The sequence below is a fragment of the Taudactylus pleione genome, unplaced genomic scaffold, assembly GCF_031769625.1.
Source record: "Taudactylus pleione unplaced genomic scaffold, aTauple2 ptg000125l, whole genome shotgun sequence".
Taxonomy (NCBI): domain Eukaryota; kingdom Metazoa; phylum Chordata; class Amphibia; order Anura; family Myobatrachidae; genus Taudactylus; species Taudactylus pleione.
Window position 1 is genome coordinate 2131889 of NW_028284527.1, and position 17912 is coordinate 2149800.

At 41.3% G+C, this 17912-nt stretch overlaps 1 pseudogene; it reads right to left on the minus strand.

Annotated features, from left to right (window-relative positions):
* Positions 1-1092: 1092 nt before the first annotated feature.
* LOC148523895 (uncharacterized) lies at positions 1093-16633 on the minus strand (annotated as a pseudogene).
* Between the last annotated feature and the right edge of the window lie 1279 nt (positions 16634-17912).

Here is a 17912-nt window from a genome sequence, read left to right on the forward strand (position 1 = left end):
TCTTTTTAAGAATGTTCCAAACAGTTCATTTGGCCACACCTAATGTTTTTGCTATCTCTCTGATGGGTTTGTTTTGATTTTTCAGCCTAATGATGGCTTGCTTCACTGATAGTGACAGCTCTTTGGATCTCATATTGAGAGTCGACAGCAACTGATTCCAAATGCAAATGTTGCACCTAGAATCAACTCCAGACATTTTACCTGCTTAATTGATAATGAAATAATGAGGGAATAGCCCACAACTGTCCATGAAATAGCTTTTGAGTTGATAGTCCCATTACTTTTGGCCCCTTAAAAAGTTGGAGGCACATATAGAAACCGTTGTAATTCCTACACTGTTCACCTGATTTAGATGTAATTACCCTCAAATTAAATCTGAAAGTCTGCAGTTAAAGCACATCTTGTTTGTTTCATTTCAAAGCCATTGTGGTGGTAAATAGAGGCCAAAATATGAAAATTCTGGCAATGTCCCAATATTTATGCACCTGACTGTATATATATATATTGGTGCCAAGAGACCTCAGGCATCACATGCTTGTTTGTACATCAAATACAGGGAAATGTTGGTGCATAGAAAGTCTACATTTTATGACACCATGCTTGTTTGAGCAGACCTATTCAACCTGGGCCAGCAAATATGATTTACATCTCCCTGGAGGTTACTGGCTAACCTCTAATTATCTATTGCATTTGGAATCTGTGAGACCATGCCAGCCATTGCATAAGATTTGGGCCATAAGGCATTATTTTTGTATTTACTATATATCTGACTTTGATAGCCTCCATTAGCTATCACACAGAAGAACATATTAAATATTTTCAAACACTAATTGATAAAGTAGGTATATGTATACATATCTATATTGCAAGTCAGACATCGGCTATTAAATTTGAGTTGGGAATTACAGGGGTATGGGTAAGACAAACTTTATACACAATCAGTGGGTCCTCAGGGGATCATTGGTAGGACGTGGGAACTCATCTAACCTATAAAGAATGCCTGGGGAAATTAGGACTACATTTTCTATGATGTCTGAAGTAACATTTACTATACATATATTTAAACATTGACTAAACCTCTTCACATTTCTATCACTTGATTGTGTTTTCGATTTCAGGATTATACACCAAATCTGCCACATTTTCAATACTGCCCCTCCTCAGACTCATTAAATTTGTATTTCTGGTTGCCCTCTTTCGCCGAGTCATAATTGGAACACATTTGTATATCAGGCTGATAAGTATGATGACACCTTGGGTGTCATGGTTTGGCGTGCGCCTGGACCCAGAGTGGAGTCGGATGGCGAGTGAGGGTTCATTTGCTGGTACTTAAAAGCAGCTGGTCTTAGGGGGGTATGACTCATGAAGGAATGGTACACACGAAGGGGTGAGACAAAGCTGGGAGACGCTGACTGTACTCAGAGAACCAGGGTAGGCTGGGCAAATAGCGGGTAGATGGTGTCAGGAGACAGGTAGTAACAGGAGCAGAACCGCACCAAGGCTGAGAGGTGAAACTGCAGGAACACAATGGAGCGATGGCACTTTAAGGAGCAAGGAAGCACAGAGAACTAGCTCACAGCATACGCTGTGATAGACGTTGCACTGGCAACTAAGGAGCCTCTTGACAGCCCTTTAATACCTTCAGGTAGTGCAGGATTGGCTGCTAGCCTCCCTAGCCCAGGCTGTTACCTGATTGGCCCAAATCAACATGTGACCCAAATCCAAGATGGCCACGCCCAGTGGTCACCGTGCGGAAGTGCTGTTGGTCTCATCCCCTCTCACCTGCCTCCAGATGGAAGCCCTTAGTCTGCGGAGGCTCACAGTACCCAGCGCTGCTCTCCAGGACCCTGCACCCCCGCCAGAGATGCCACGCCAGAGAGCCCAGAGCGGTAAGGACCATGATCTCGGCAGCTTGTCAGCCCTGATCGTGACATTGGGTACAGAGTAAAAGTTTCCCTAAATTCATCACCATTTCTTGGGCCCACTCTCCTAACCACTTGAATGGGTTCAACCAAGTGACCCATCCAGTTAATTCCTTGCCCACGACAGCTAAAGTGAGGTTGTGCTTACTCCTAAATTCCCACTTCAGCTGCAGTATTTTGTCCATTTTCTGCTCAATCACCTCCTTCGGATCATTTGTACTATTAGTGATGTAAGTGCAACATTTTACTCCATACTGAGTTGCTAAGGTTACACAGTAGTCACCCGTTACAGCCGTGACATAATTCAAAACCATCCTGTGTTGCACAAGCTCTTTCTTGTAGGCTTGCAATTCCCTAACAGTAAACCTGAAGGTGTCATCATACGGGATACGTTTAGGAAGCCGGCGGCCGCAATCCCGACCGCCGGCTTCCCGAATCCTCTATCCCGCCTAGGGATAAATGACGGCATCTAAAATCTAGACACCTGTAATTTTCCCGGTGCCAGGAGACAGCCGCGGGGTGGGAGGGTTAGGTTTAGGGCACCCAGGGGGGACTAAGGGTTAGGCACCCCCCAGGGAAGGTTAGGGTTAGGAACCCCCGGGGGGGACTTAGGGTTAGGCAGCGGGGAAGGGGGGGTTAGAGTTAGGCACTTAGAGGGGGGAGGTTAGGGTTAGACACTTGGGGGGAGGTTAGGATTAGGCACCCCTAAGGCGGGTTAGGGGGGTTGGTTAGGTTAGTAAGTACTTACCTTAGGGATGATCAGGATTTCCAGCGCTGTTGGCTTCTGCTGCCGGGTTCTGCTGTTTTGTCGGCTGCCGCAGCTGGGAGTCGAACTGCCGGTCATGCGGCAGCCGGCTATTCATACCGAATGCCAACATACATCTCAGTGATATTATAAATCAAATTTGCCAATGTTTGGATGTACCTATAATTTATAACTCCTCTGGCCGTACGGGTGATATCTAAGGCGATGAGGAATTGAATTCCGGTGGATTCCTGTATCAAATTTGATGCTAAGGGGTCTCCTCTGTCTATGAAGTGTCTATTATAAATGTGTTCATAATGAGTATGGGTATAAGGAGGAGGGGAGTTGTGGTGAATGTCTATCATTTTATCATGTGTAAGGATTATGATTTCTGTTAATACCCTTCTGAGATAGTATAAACCTTCAGAGTTCGGAGAGAGCCACTTGTACGCTTTCCTTCCACATATGAAATACACATCATCTAGGAGAACATAAGGAACAGAGGACCTCATTCAGAGCCGGACGCTATCAGCCGTTCGCTCGTACGCATTCGATTGTTTTAAACCACGCATGCGTCCGGATCTCATTGCGCATGTGCGGCCGGATCATTGCGGTAATTTCTCGATCGCTCGTATACACAGCGAACAGGAAGTGACCTATGTCATTTGATTGACAGAATGTTCCATTTATGGATGGTAACGGGGGTGGAGATGAGAAAACGCAGGCGTGGCAAGGCGTTTTTTGGGCGTACATGTATTATCTTGTGCAAACGTCCAATGTGGACGCTATTTTGTACACGTCACTGTGTGGTCCATTTTCCATTAAGACTGCTCACTCAGCTTTGGGTCTGGTATAGTCTACCGCAATGACGATGGTCTCCTCGTACTTCCCCGGATTCATCGATGGTGTTGCGATTAATCAAGTGAGGCAACAAAAACAATTAACTTTTAATAGCTAAACAGCTTGTAAGGTGTTTAGCAAATAGACCTTTTTTAGTAGCTAAAAACCGAACGCAGGTGAACTACTCAGCTGCTAATTTCTGGGGCATACAATCAATTAGCTAACAAATGTTTGGGTTTTTTGAGTGCTTTTTACATATTTGTAAGTGTTTAATTTGTAGGCAAACAATATTGTACGCATGTTTGGTTTTTTAAATTTTATTTTATGACCAAGAAACCAATCGTCCTTTTGTTTTTTGATAATTGTTAATTAAAACTCATAAATTGATTTTAACCCTTGTTTTTAGGCAAAATATGAAATGTTTCTATTTCCGTTGTACTGTTTGTAAGTTTGTTAGAGGGATTACCTTTTAACCAGTTTGTGAATAAATCAACAATAGAATTTTGCCATTTTGTTTCCAAAGTTTATTAATATTTTGGGTTTTTTTGTTTCAAGTTTTTTTTTAAAGTAAACATATTTTTTTTCATGGGCCAAAATCTAGAAATTATTTTGCCCACACACCAACAAAATAAGTGGCATTTGAACACAAATAAAACAAATAAAAACAATTCACAAGAAAGGAGAGGGAGGTTCTTGCCATGCAGGAATATGGGGCAAACACAGAGATGGATTGTGGGGAAATTAGCCAGTGCTGTCATCGCCTTTTAGGCCATTTGGCCGGGGGTTGGAGGGAGCCTGAATGGGTACGGGAAGTCCTTCAGCTGGCCTGGCCAGAGGCAGATGTTGTGGCCTCTGGACTAGGCATAGGGCTAGGCACATTTGGAGGGATGGCTGTTGTTGTGCCAGAGGTGGAGGGTCCTGATGTTCCAGCAGGAAGGGAGGCCAGCTCCAACATGTGTTGGCGAACGAGCTGCTCCAGGGCATTTGCTATTCGCACATTGGCCCCAGTATTTTCCGCAAGGGCCTTAGCAATGGTCACGTTGGCCGCAGCACTTTGCTCCAGGGCGTCTGCCACTTGTAGCAGATTGGCGTCCATCCTCTGCAGAATCTCGGTCTGCTGATCCGTTTTACCATTGAGATCAGTGAGGAGGGCCACTGCCTGTGAGGGGGAATGCCCTGGACTGTCTTCCACAGGGTCCCCAGCTGGATCTACTGCTTCCTCCCCTGCAGAGCCAGAAGAAATTCTGCGGCCAAAGCTCACCTCTGGAGCAGACTCATCCGCCTGTGTCTCTGTGAGAAAAAAGAGAAAAGAGTAAAATTATAATCTAGATATTGTCAAAAATACATTTCTGAGTTGGAAACCTTACAACATTTACCTGGGGCAACATGAGGAGCCGCAAAGTCTGGCATGTCGATATCCATGTTCGACACGCCAAACACCTCCTCATCCTGCACACACCCCTGGGCCAGCTCCTCCAAATCTGTGAGCTCAAGTGACACAGGGGTGGGACCCCCACCTGCCACCCCTGCATGCCTAGCCTTATCAGCCAGTTTTTGTTTAAGCCGATATTTGAAGTCGCTCCATCTGTTGGTTTAAAAGTTGGCATTTTTCCTGCAGTATTTTGACCTGTAAACACTTTTTACTAAAATGTAGTTTTTACGCACCGGCGTTTGACTTCCCGGGTTGAACGTTCAAACTCACCCACACCATGGACACCACTGGCTATGTCGTCCCACAGTTTCCATCTCTGGGTTGCACCCATATTCCTTGGTGCCTGTGCCAGGTTGTCATTGCACATTTGCACCAAAACCTCCATCTCCTTCCTTGTGAATTGTGGCTGCCTTTTTTTTTTGGCCCTAGTTTGCCTACTAGGGCCAGCAGCCTCTTCCATGGCATCCTCCACACCTTTTTTTTAAAATGTTAAAAATGTTTTTTATTAAAATGTTTTAAAATGTAATGTTAAACGCATTTTCCCATAAAATAAAAAAAAAACTTACATGGTGCCTGTTGGCTAGTACTTTGCTGCTCTGTACTCATTTTTTTTTGGTCAATGTAGCACACCGATTTTGGCCTTCAGTGATGTTTTTATACATGCATCAGCATTATTCGGCCGCATCATTCCTTGTGTGCTCCTATTGTCCGTCCTTAATTTGAGCGGGAAAATAAAGCCTGTTTATGGCTTGGTGTGACTCGAGTCGAGGTGGCATGTTTTGATTGTTGGAGGTTTAGCGTTGGAGTTGATTGTTGGTGATTGGTTTGGAGAAGGAGGACTGGTTTATTTTGATCTTTTGGCTTTTTTTCTTCGTTATTTTCCGTTCGCATTTTTTTATCTTTTTCGGCTTTTTGGATTTGCATTTTTGAGTAAGTATTTAAAAAATCCACCGTAAAAAATAATAGTAAATAGTTTACATTTGTTTCTAATTTTTTTTTTCTTTTACAGTTATTTTGGTAGTGACCGAGTGAAGTTTTTGAACTTTGGGATATTTGTCTGTTTTTGGTAAGTGTTTTTGGTTTCATGATTTTACAAATTCGATGTGTTGGTCTTAGCATATGTTTCGCTAAGTAATGTTGTTTTTTTTCTTTGAACAAACATGTCTTACCACTAAATGTAGCGTACTATTTAGCGAACTAATGTATCCTTATTTAACTGTAAAAGTAGCATACTATTTAGCGAACTAATGTATCCTTATTCAACTGAAAAAGTAGCGTACTATTTAGCGAACTAATGTATCCTTATTTAACTGTAAAAGTAGCGTACTATTTAGCGAACTAATGTATCCTTATTTAACTGTAAAAGTAGCGTACTATTTAGCGAACTAATGTATCCTTACTCAACTGTAAAACTAGCGTACTATTTAGCAAACTAATGTTTTTTCAATTTCTCTGTGTAAAATCATGTCTTTCCCACTAAATGTAGTATACTATTTTGAAAACTAATGTGTGCTCCCTTCTCTATTTTTTAGAATACGAATTTTTTTAAAAAATCCTAGTTTTTGAAATTAATATCTGTAAAAATTTCTTATTTTGAAATGTCGGTTGATTTACCCATGACACGTCCTATGCCTGTAAGCATCTTTGGTTTTCTTGGAAAAGGTATGTATATTTTTCTTAACACATTTGTCTAAACCTATAACTATAAAAGGATAGAAGAAATATATTCCGCACAGGTCAATCGTAGATAGAAATTATTCCTATGAACCCCTAGTGTTACATATAGACTATTTTCATTTATTCTTAGTAGGGGGTGCTATCATTGACAACAGTTATAGCAAAGTCTACACAGATAAAGAAAGAGTTGTCTTTTTAGATGCACAGTTAATATTAAAATGTAACTTTTATTAGTATTTTAAAATATACATATTTTTACAGTCTGAGAAATATTAAAAGAAAAAAGAGTGTGATCAAAGAATTAGAAATAGTGCATTAAAATAATTATTATGGCTAATACAAGTCTGTATATCTATTTTCCATGAAATTTTTATATATATATATATATATATATATATATAATAGTGGTTTATATTGTTATTTATATATGTATATGTCAATTATTAATTAAATCCACTTATTTCTTCCTATCAGAGTTGTTATTTATTCCACAGTCAGATTGTATCAGTGTGTAATCAAAATTACATAGACAGTTGGTAGACCTTAGATTTCTAGTTATACTGGATACATTTGTAATTCTTGTGCTTTTTGACATAAAGAGGCAGATTGAACACAAACTATGTTACAAATAGGACTATACTCCAGGGAGTCAGACAACTCTCCTCTTTTCCATCACTATGTGTACTGCATTGGTTATTCAATCACATCCACTCATATGTTCCATTTAGAAGTGCACAGAATCCATATATTGGTTGTATAAAATCAATATCTCAGGTAAATTAAATATATTTAAATTTAAATTAATGGTTTTGTTGTTCTCTATGTATTGGGCTTATCGGTTATATTATTCTGACGTGAAAAGACTACTAATAGTGGCAGATGCAGCAATTTTATATAGAGTCCATATTATTCAATCATATTCAACTGAAGGATATGGCTTTTATTTAGTCAGTATACATGCTATACTGCCTCTTCAGTGTTGCTATTATAATCAGCTTTTGTTAATCTGGACAGTGATACTATAAATTCATTGTTATTTAGTGCTACAATTGTGTTAACCATATGTTAGTTTGTACATAATCTAAAGCTTATAAGCTATCTCTCCTGTTGTATTTCCCACTGTTACACAGTCAGAATTGTATAGACAAAATCTTACAGACCAATCGTTATACGACCAGTGGGAACTTGTTAAGTGATTGTGAGAAATAAATGTCTCCTACATTGAGTTTATACCACGCTGTTATTATACAATGCGGTGCTGTGCTTGTACCAAACACTGACACTCTCTTTCAAGTTTATCACTCACTTATTATTATAAATAAATAGTGCTGATGGATTCTCATGGGTCAGTTGTTAGGTGATTGTGAGTGTCCCATGCACATTTTTGCCTTGAAAAAGCAGTCTCATGTGAAACGTACGTTGGCTTTACCAGCTGTACATTGTCTGTATACATGAAAATGACTTCCTAAACACTTTATAGTGGCAGTATGTTAGTGTTGGACAGATAAGAGAGCAATTTGATACAGTGAAGCTGGTGCTGTCAGCTGTAGCACAAGCACAGTGCTACACAGCAGCAGGAATAAATCTCTCCTTAGACGGAGTCTCTGAGTTTTACATAGCTGTACCAGCGTGATATAACATAGTGCATGGGATACTCACAATCACCTAACAACTGACCCATGAGAATCCATCAGCACTATTTATTTATAATAATAAGTGAGTGATAAACTTGAAAGAGCGTGTCAGTGTTTGGTACAAGCACAGCACCGCATGGTATAATAACAGCGTGGTATAAACTCAATGTATGAGACATTTATTTCTCACAATCACTTAACAAGTTCCCACTGGTCGTATAACGATTGGTCTGTAAGATTTTGTCTATACAATTCTGACTGTGTAACAGTGGGAAATACAACAGGAGAGATAGCTTATAAGCTTTAGATTATGTACAAACTAACATATGGTTAACACAATTGTAGCACTAAATAACAATGAATTAATAGTATCACTGTCCAGATTAACAAAAGCTGATTATAATAGCAACACTGAAGAGGCAGTATAGCATGTATACTGACTAAATAAAAGCCATATCCTTCAGTTGAATATGATTGAATAATATGGACTCTATATAAAATTGCTGCATCTGCCACTATTAGTAGTCTTTTCACGTCAGAATAATATAACCGATAAGCCCAATACATAGAGAACAACAAAACCATTAATTTAAATTTAAATATATTTAATTTACCTGAGATATTGATTTTATACAACCAATATATGGATTCTGTGCACTTCTAAATGGAACATATGAGTGGATGTGATTGAATAACCAATGCAGTACACATAGTGATGGAAAAGAGGAGAGTTGTCTGACTCCCTGGAGTATAGTCCTATTTGTAACATAGTTTGTGTTCAATCTGCCTCTTTATGTCAAAAAGCTCAAGAATTACAAATGTATCCAGTATAACTAGAAATCTAAGGTTTACCAACTGTCTATGTAATTTTGATTACACACTGATACAATCTGACTGTGGAATAAATAACAACTCTGATAGGAAGAAATAAGTGGATTTAATTAATAATTGACATATACATATATAAATAACAATATAAACCACTATTATATATATATATATATAAATTTTTCATGGAAAATAGATATACAGACTTGTATTAGCCATAATAATTATTTTAATGCACTATTTCTAATTCTTTGATCACACTCTTTTTTCTTTTAATATTTCTCAGACTGTAAAAATATGTATATTTTAAAATACTAATAAAAGTTACATTTTAATATTAACTGTGCATCTAAAAAGACAACTCTTTCTTTATCTGTGTGGACTAAACCTATAACTACCTTGCTTAACATTTCAGGTTGATGTTGGTCGTATTATATTGGCCATGGTTCCAGAACCCGACCAACCTCAACTGCGTCCCAGGCGTAGGCCTCGTAGGCGTGCAAGGCCCCAGATATATAGAACATGTGTCACCCTTTTTGGAATGCCAGATGATGAGGTGTTAAGGCGCTACCGTCTTCCGCCACAACTCATCATAGGCACTCTCTCATTAATAGAGAGTGATCTTGAACGGCAAATTGACAGTCCTACAGCAATACCACCACTTACGCAATTAATGTCGGTGTTACATTTTTGTGCCTCAGGATCCTTTCAAACCACTGTGGGAATAGTCGCTGGAATTTCCCAATCCTCCTTTTCAAGGATCCTGAAGGCAGTGATGGAGGCCCTTTTCAAACACCTCCATCATTTTATTAAAATGCCATTGGATATGGGTTCCCTTAATGTGGCGAAGGCTAATTTTTATCAAATAGCTGGCTTCCCACACATCATAGGGGTTGTGGATGGCGCTCACATACCACTTCAGCCTCCAGCAAGGCAGGAGGCTATATTTAGGAATCTCAAAGACTTTCACTCGATGAATGTAATGGTGGTATGTGATGCCTCCCTCCAGATCCTGTCCCTGAATGCCAAATTCCCCGGCAGTGCACATGATTCCTTCGTCATCTGGCAATCAGGGATTTGGCACAAATTAAACAACCTACAAGCTGGTGATGCGTGGCTTCTGGGTAAGTTGACACCTTCTGTTGAAACCAATGCAAAGCTTATTACACAATGGTCCTGATGTTTTTTTATCTGTTTTCACAGGAGACAGTGGTTACCCTTGCACGCCCTGGCTGCTCACTCCTTATTTGGCTCCCACAACAGGGCCACAAAGTGAGTATAATTCCACACTTACAGCCACCAGGCAAGTGGTGGAGCGCTGTATCAGCCTTTTAAAAGGCTGATTCAGATGCCTCCACTACCTGCCTGGTGCCGACCTCATGTATTTGCCGGCTATGGTTTCGAAAATTGTGGTCCTGTGTGGGATATTTCACAACATCACCATAAGGAGTGGTGTCCCAATGCAGCCAGAGGATGCCTTGCCTGAGGACGGCCCCCCCGAGGTTGGTCAGAGGTCAGTATGCGGGGGGCCATACGCGATGAAGTTGTGGCCAGATTTTTTAAGTAATTATTTCCTCATAATGTTTAAAAATGCCACAATGTAGACATGTAATATTTTAAAGTACACTTTTAACTGATTTTTTTTTGTTTTGTTTTTAATCCCTAAAATGACCATAAAAATCCATGCCTACTACCTGATCAACACAAATGACTTTATGTGGACACATTGGATATAACTTCGGGAACAATGATTTCTTCTCCTCATTTGTGGATTCATGTTGGCATGCTCCTTCTTCAAACAGTTCCTGATTTAGTTTTTTTGGGGGTTTTGGTGTGTTTTTGACGTGTGTGTGTTTTGAATTTTTGTATTTATTGTGTGTATTCACTTGGTGTTTATTATTTGTGTGTATTAAAATTTTATTTTACGTTCACCATCGATCTCCATCGTAAATTACAACCAAGTGTAACCTGTTTCTAAAAATGCAAAGTTGCTTAATGCCTAACACTGTAAGTTCTTATTTGTAAAAGTTTAGTACCCTGCTTTGTTGCTAAAAACAAACACTAAAGGTATTATGGTGAATCAGTATGTTTGCAATTGTAGGCCTAAGCAGGTACCTTTAAATTTAACATTACCCACACCAAAAAAAAAAAATCACATTTTGAGGTTACTTCTCCAAACCTATTGGTATTGTTATGTGTTTAATGTGCAAGCTTACATACTTACTTGAGCTTTCGACAAACACATTTACATTTCTTAAAAAATCATGGACAAATAGAAGACTTATGTAAGGTTCAACAATCTAAGATTGACACACAAGGAATGAGACTTAAATAAATCAAAATAAATTTAATTTTTTAAGACATTTTTGGAGTGAAACAAAATAATTAGTGGTGCAGGCGTGCCAAAATGTGATCCAAGGCCACAAGCATGGCAACTATATGGCCCCTCAAATTCAGCAAGCCTGCATAAATTTCAGTGTTACGCCTCTGGTCCTCTGTGGGTAAAAAAAATGGGCGGATTACTAAAATGGCACCTTAATTTATATGTGAAAAAAACAACTAAAAAATTATACTGTACAAAAAAAGGTGACAATAAAAAACTACAAAACAAAAGGAATGCCAAACAAAAAGATTGTCGAAAAACAAAGCCAAAAAATCTATGGCAAAAATAACATAAAAGAGAGTTACAACTACGCAAAAATACAACATTTGTTAGTACCGTAAACAAGAAAGACACAAGTATGAGTGTTTGGACATGTGTCATATGTGTAAGGGGAAAACATCCTAGACATTGTTTCACAAAGATATATATCAAAAACATTAGAAATACTTTACAATTTTGAAATGCACAGGCAAAAGGACAACATCAACCAAAATCAAAATAATGAAAAAACAGCCATAGTTTTAAAGCGAAACATACCGGTCCTAATGGTGCCTGGTCCTGGAGCCCCAAAATCGTCCTCATCAGAGGTGGGCCAGTGCAGCAGGGATGAAGGGGTGATTTGGGATGAAGTTGAGGGTGAGGAAAAGAGAGGGGGGGTTGAGGGGAGTGTGAATTGGGAGGGATAGGAATGTGAAGAGAGGGAGGGGCCTCACAGTCGGCCAGGTCTGGGTTGGAGGGGGAATTTGGGGAAGAATGGGCAGAGGAGGTTTGGATGGGATTGGGGGATAGGGGACGTGCCCGTCATCGCTGACGTTGGCGACGTTGTAGTCTGCGCTCAGCCCCTAAATGATGTTGAAAAATTTTGATTATTACATATTTCATTTTTTGTTTCAACAATTCACACACCCAAAAAAAAAAAAAAAACAGGGCTATACAGTAAACATGCACACGCAGGTATGTCCAAAATAAAGAAACAGGGCTATACAGTAAACATGCACATGCAGGTATGTCCAAAATAAAGAAAAAGGGCTATACAGTAAACATGCACACGCAGGTATGCTTCCATTTTAAATATAATTAAAAAAAACACTTACTTTCCTCTAATTGCTGATGCAAATTGGCCAACAGGCGTGGGGATCTGCGCCTCAGATCGGACCACCTCCTTTCCAGTTGGCCGATATTCCTGCGGTAGCCGATCGTACGCAGGCGGCGCCGCACCTCCGCGTAGGCCAGACGCTTGCGGAGGTTAGTGATGGGGTGCGGCTGGTGTGTGATTCTCCGGTCCATCACATCAGTGAGGACCAGGAGCTCACGTCTACAAAAAGCTACGGCTCTCATGATGGCAATGATTTTTTTTACACAAAACAGTTTTAATAAAGGTCTGAGAAAAATTTTGATTGGCTAATGTACTTTGTAAATGAACAAAAAGCATTCTATTGGTTATTGTATGAGTCATGTGACCTACACCCTCACAAATATAATGTGAGTTATGATAGGCTTGATGCAGTGACATGCGTAAGCTAATTTAAATATTAATAAAAAAGATGAAAAATCGGGCTAGAAAGAAAACGCAAAACAAGAGTAGCATTCAAACAAACTTTTAATTTTGAAAAACCATCCCCTTGGTCCAACCGTACGTATTCTGCAGAAGCAATGACACACTAACAATAATAAAGTTTATTGACATTGAAAAAAAAAAAAGGATTGCAAACATGTGAATAACAATTAAGCTAATTAATATAGTGATTGCTATTAATCGATTCAAGTATGTTTGCTGAATGAAATAGCAGGCAATCGAAAACTGACAGGGCCACTTCCGGATTTGACTTGTGCGAGCTATACCTGCAATCAAGTAGGAGACGGACGGTCGCTATTTCGAACGTTCACTAACTAGAGGAGGGGTTGGGAGACTGTGGGGCGGAAGATTAGCTGTGAGCGAACATACGAGCGAGCACTTGAATTTACATTTTTTCGCTCGTACGGTGGACGAGCGAACGGCCACTTGCGTCCGGGTCTGAATCAGGCCCAGAATGCATCATTATCATTGAACACATTATTCTGACAAAGAACCCTGTCCCCATCTCCTCCATTTGACTTGTACACGTTTCTGGTTGTATAATATTTGCACAGTACCCTAGTGATACTCTGCCAACCATTACTGTCGTATCTACACATGTACCTATATCGGAAGTATCTCCCACTTGCAATAATTCTGTGTACAAGTTCAGAATCAATAGGCTCATTATCAGCTGTGTGTGAATAGGTCATTGTCTGATTGTTCCAGATCACCTCCCAATTTCCTGGTTTTATGAAATTGGTGAGATTTAAACATACCAAGGATCTATCTACATGGTATTGGTGGAGCTTAAGACTAGGGGTCTAGATATATTATATTTCTTGTCCACCAGTCTTTCCCCATTTAAGTCAAGTACCTCTGCTAACTTTAATGGGTATGGCACTAACCCCGAATTACTCAATCCTTGAGGTACTTGTGAGCACACCCAACATTCTGTTTGGTTTAGTACCTTACCCACTAATGAGTGGTAATCACTAAAAGGGTGTCTGTCAAATTCGACATTACTACTTGACTTACACCTTTGGATACACTCATTCTCAATTATGGGTTTGCAGTACTTACAGATACAGTATTCCTAAGACAATAGCCCATCACACTGTCTCTGAACTCCGTGACTACCAGACCTCTTACTTACTTACTTTGATCAAGGTGATAGACCGATCCTGGGATTTTATCAAGTTCTCATCCTCTCCATCAGAACCACCTACGGACCCATACTCGACTTCTAGGGGCCTCTCACAAAAACAAAATGTCCTGATCAAAATAAAAGTACAAAGGGAAAACAGGAACAAAACAATTCTTGATTGAAGATACTCCATCTTGAAATAACAGTCCTCCAATAACTCTCTGATATGCTCAGGTACAGTTCAACAGGCTACCTTTCAGTCCTCCTGTTAAAGGTTCTCAAGTGATATTAGTGTGGATTCACCTTTTTCTGCTTCATGAGTTCTCTCTGGGTTAGCGACCTTCATGCAATGGGAGGAGTGGACCCAAGTCTCTCTCTCAGCTACTTTCAGTGATGTCGTGCTGGTCAACAAAACTTGGTATGGTCCTTCCCACCTGTCTATTAGGCAATCTGAGCATAGAAAATTTTGAATCATAACATAGGCCCTCATTCAGAGCCGTATGCTCTGAGCAGAGCGCACGCTCTGAATGAGGGCCGGGCTCCATTTTCATGGAGCATCCTCCTGGACGCTCGTATAGCTGTGGGTCACCACCCACAGGCTATACGAGCGTGCTTTTTGATGGCCGCGATGGTCGAGACCATCGCGACCATCGAAATTGCGAGCCGGAGCCTGCGGTTGAGGTTTTCAACCGCAAGCTCCGGAGTGATTTTGGCTCTATCTGAGCCAAAATCACTCCCACTGACATCACTAGTGATGTCAGTGGGCCGGCTTCTGACGGGAGGCGTTCCCGTGGGAACGCCCCCGTCAGGGAGGCACGCCCCCGGCACGCCCACCAAAGGGGGCGTGCTGTCAATCAACATTGACAGCACGCCCCCTTTGATCGGACACAACGAGCGAAGGACTTTCCTTCGCTCGTCGCGTCTGGCGCATGCGCACGACGGAGCTCCCTCCGTCGTGCGCATGCTCAGTGCATAACATCGACCCACTTGCGAGTGGACAGCCGCTCGCGAGTGGGTCTGAATCAGGCCCATAGTCCCCTGGTTCAAAATCATGACAGTTAGTGTTTGGTAGGTCAGGAATCGCTAGCTTCAGGCTTCTTTGCTGATTTCCAAACTGCTGGCTCATCCTGACAAAGTATTGTATTGTCACTTCACTGTTACACTTCAAATCATCCTGGGGATCTATCATTATGTGTGGCTGTCGTCCAAAAAAGGATTTAGAAGGTTGATAGGTTAAGCGGGGATCTGGGAGTGGTCCTGATGCTATACAATACTAGTGGCAGTGCCTCAGGCCACAATAATCCCGTTTCAGTCATCACTTTGCTCAATTTGTTCTTAATAGTGCTGTTCATTCTCTCCATCTTGGCACTGGCTTGGGGTCGGTAGGGAGTATGAAGTTTACTATTCATGCCCATAAGCTTACACATGACCTGAAAGACTTCACCAGTAAAATGGGTACCCCAGTCACTTTCAATAATCTTAGGGATACCATATCTACACACAAATTCTTGTACAATTTTCTTTGCGGTAAACACAGCAGTATTTGAAGCAGCAGGGAATGTCTCTACCCAGTTTGAGAATACGTCAGTCCAAGTAAGACATGACATTGCTTTCTTGCTCGCCTGAGAAGAGAATCCTGGTGCACTCCAGTAAGCTCTTACCAATTTGCACATACCTTCCTTACCCAGATGAGTCAGACCATGTGCCACCTCAGCCAAGCTTGGGAGATATGCTCTGGGGGCTACTGGCTTACCTTGTCCATCTCTCCAGAGTCCTGAGGACTCTTGGCCATATCCCTTCACCTTCCAGACCGCCTTCTCCTGTAGGGAACACAAATCTTGCATTTCGATTAATTTCTGTGTGTCTATGGTATGGAAGGTCATCAGTAGTGTATATGTTTGTATGTTGGCACTTGCTGCTTGTTTAGCAGCTTCATCTGCTCGGCTGTTATGGTACCAAGTGAGACTGGGTCTTGGTTGCAAGTGTGAGCCTTACATTTGATAACAGCCACTGTGTCCGGTTTTTGTATGGCTGTCAGCAGTTTTTTAATGTGTGACGCATGCGCTACTGGTGTGCCAGCAGCCGTCATAAAATTTCTGAGGCGCCATAGGGCCCCGAAATCATGCACCACTCCGAAAGCATATCTAGAATCCGTGTATATATTAACTGACTTATCCTCTGCCAACTCACATGCCCTGGTCAGTGCCACCAGTTCAGCGACTTGTGCTGAGTGGGGTGGCCAAAGGGGTTCAGCTTCTATGATACCTTCGTCATCTACAACTGCATATCCGGTGCACAGGTCTCCTGAGTCCATCTGTCTGTGACAACTGCCATCTGTATAGTACGTCAAGTCTGCGTCCACTAACGCGTTGTCACTTATCTCAGGTCTCGCAGTGAAGGTCTGGTTTAAGTATTTCTTACCGTCATGCGTATCAGTGTCTACTAAATCCACCCTCACCAGTGTTCTCATCCTCCACCCTTTGTGCATTACAAGGCACACTAGGCAAATAAGTTGCAGGATTTAGTGTGTTGCACCTTTTTATGGTGATGTTTACAGGTGCCATCAGTGATAACTCCCATTTCGTAAACCTTGGCGATGAGACATGCCTGGTTTGTGCTGAATTTAGCAAGGCTCATACTGCATGAGGTGTATGGACTGACAAGTCATGTCCTAGCACTACATCTTCACTTTTACTTACCAGCTATTGCAGCTACACTTCTCAGGCAAGTAGGGAGAGACCGTGCTACAGTGTCCAATTGTGCACTGTAGTAGGCTACTGGTCTGCTAGCATCACCATGTCTTTGTGTCAAAACGCCTGCCGCACACCCAGCACTCTCTGTACTGTATAGTTCAAATGGTTTCTCATAATCAGGCATTCCCGGTGCAGGTGCTTTTGTCAAGCACTGTCACTTTCTCAAATGCCATCTCAGATTCTTCAGTGTGAGAAGCCCATTCTGGTTTGTTTGATGAGACCATTTCCTGCAGCGGTAATGCTAAAATAGAGAATCCTGGAATCCAATTCCGGCAATATCCACACATTACTAAGAATGTACAAATTTGTTGCTGGGTTTGTGGCAGTGCCGTGTCATGTATGGCTCATATTCTGTCTGTGGTAAGGTGTCTCAGTCCTTGTGTCATGCAGTGTCCCAAGTATTTAACCCTTGTCCAGCACAACTGTAATTTATCCTTTGAAACCTTGTCTGGGAGAGATGAAACAGAAGCTGTTAAGTGTCTGCCAACGAGGACTCAAATGAATCAGAAAATAACAACAAGTCATCAATATATTGTACCAGGACCGATCCATTCTCTGGTTGAAAGGATTGTAAGCAGTCATGTAAGGCTTGGGAGAAAATACTTGGACTGTCAATGAATCCTTGGGGGAGGCGGGTCCAGGTGTACTGCACTCCCCTGTAGGAGAAAGCAAAGAGGTACTGACTGTCAGGGTGAACAGGAACAGAAAAGAAAGCGGAGCAGAGGTCAATAACAGTTAAATAGGTAGAGGTGGAAGGGATCTGCATTAGGATGACAGCTGGATTAGGCACTATGGGGATTTGGCTCTCAACTATTTTGTTTACTCCTCTTAAATCCTGCACTAACCTGTAGCCCCTCCCACCACTTTTTCACAGGGAAGATGGGACTGTTGGCCTTACTGGATGTCCTGACCAGAATTCCTTGCTGCAGTAGATGTTCAATGACAGGATACACACCTAACTCCACCTCTGGTTTCAGAGGGTATTGTGGGATTTTT